The sequence below is a fragment of the Eulemur rufifrons genome, chromosome 1, assembly GCF_041146395.1.
Source record: "Eulemur rufifrons isolate Redbay chromosome 1, OSU_ERuf_1, whole genome shotgun sequence".
Taxonomy (NCBI): domain Eukaryota; kingdom Metazoa; phylum Chordata; class Mammalia; order Primates; family Lemuridae; genus Eulemur; species Eulemur rufifrons.
In genome coordinates, this window is record NC_090983.1 from 32,854,530 (window position 1) to 32,856,731 (window position 2,202).

Genomic DNA, 2,202 nt, shown 5'->3' on the forward strand with positions numbered 1-2,202 from the left:
GATGGAATGGCATTGAGGGACTACTAAGAGAGCAATGGGAAGACAGGAGACACCAGGTGTTCCCTGTCTCTGTCTCTGTCTCTCTGTTTCTCTCTCTGTCTTTGTCTCTGTCTCTCTGTCGCTCTCTCTCTCCTTCTCTCCCCCGACATGCAGAAAGACCATGTGAGGACATAGCAAGAAGGTAGGATTGTCTGCAAGCCAGAAAGAGAGGCCTCACCAAAACCCAACCCTGCTGGCACCTTATCTTAGACTTCTAGCCTCCAAAGCTATAAGAAAACAAATATAAGCCTCCCAGTCTGTGGTATCCTGTTATGGCAGTCAGAGTAGACTAAAAGAGTGGTAATGGCTGTACAACATTGTGTATGCACTAAAGCCATTGAATTGTACACTTTAAAATGGTTAAATTACTAAATGTTATGTTATGTATATTTTACCACAAAGAAAACAATAATAAAAAACAAATGGCCCCATGAACTAAAATAAAATCCTTAAAAGAAAAGTAGTGGAAGTGTTAGACTATGAAATCTATTTAAAAGGACATTAAATCCAGAAACTGATTTAAACAAAAAATAAGATAAAATGAGAACAAGATACCCACCTGAATGGCTAAAATTAAAAAGACTGGCAATTCCCAAGTGTTGGTGAACATGTGGCAACTGAAGCCCTGCTGGTGGAAGTAAAAATTGGTAAAATTACTTTGGAAAATTATTTGCTAAAGCTGATATACACTAAAGCTGATCAGCTATAATCTCAGGATCTAACTATTCCTTTTCTAGATTCCTACTCCTCCAAAAGAAAAAGCATACATTTGTCCCAAAAGACATGGACAAGAATGTTCATGCATACAGCTTTATCCATAATAATAAAAAACTGAGATCAACTTAAATGTTCACTAATAGTAGCATGAATAAATTGTTATATATTTATACATTGAAATATAGTATCTCTTGCAAGAACATGGGTTAATCTTACAAACATAACAGAGAATGAAAGAAGCAGACACAAAAGAGTACACACTGCAGAATTCCTTTTACAGAAAGGTCAAAAATAGACAAAGCTAATCAATGGTGTGGGAAAGCAAAATAGTGGTTACCTTTGATGAGGCCAATAATGGCTTGGTAGAGACTCAAAGGATTCTAGGAGTTGAAAATGTTTTATTTCTCAATCTGGGAGGGTTGCATGAATGTGTTCAGTGTGTGAAAAATCATCAGGCTTTACATTTATGATTTATAATTGTGAAATATGTTGTATTTGAGGTTTCTTTAAGTTTCTCTTTTAAAAAGTAGAAAGTCAATGGAGAGTCTCTGGATTATTGTATTAGAATAGATTCTAGCAGAAAGTACATTTGCTGGTGCCATAGACAGACTCCCCAGCTGCCGAAGTTTGAGTTTCTCATACATTTCAGTTCATGGCTCAGTAGTCTAGGCAAGACTTCTTTTATATTTTATTTCATGTTACTTTTATTCCCTTCATTCCCCATCTTTCTCCCTCCCAGGTTTCCATTCTACTGTATTTAATACATACCCTTTCAATTCATTGTCCATTCTTCTATGTAGAAATAGGTATATCTTGAAAATTGTATGGTGGTGTTTGTGTATGTGCATTTAATATACATAAATGACACTCTACCAAAAATCTCATTTTGTTTCTTACATAGTAGACTTAAACACTGATTTTGAGATTTATTCATGTTCTATGGAAATATATTTATTATAATTACTGCATGGCATTCTCCTGTGTGCATGCGTTTAACTTATCCCTGACTTTAATAACAGACATTCGAGTTGTCTCCCAGTCCTTTCTACCTCCACCTGTGCGGGTTTCCTTATGGATCTATGTGAGAGTTAGTTAAGCCAATTTTAAAGGCTTTTCATCTTTATCATCAGTTTTATTTCCATGCAGATTTGATCATATTCTCATCAGGCTTTATAATTCTATTCCTTTTTCCCCAATCTGATAAGCAAAAAAATCTCAATATAGTCTTAATTTGCATTTTAAAATCATTAGTCAGATTAAACTTTTTTTCATGTTTTTTGGCCATTTGTATTTCTTCTTAGTCAACTACTTGTTCATATAGTTCATTTTTATTCTAGGGTTTTTTTCTTGTTGACGTTTAGAAGATAGTCATATATTTAAAAAATTGACCTGTGGTTATGTATTATACATATTTTTTTCATTTTCTTTTTCTTTTAACTTTGTTTA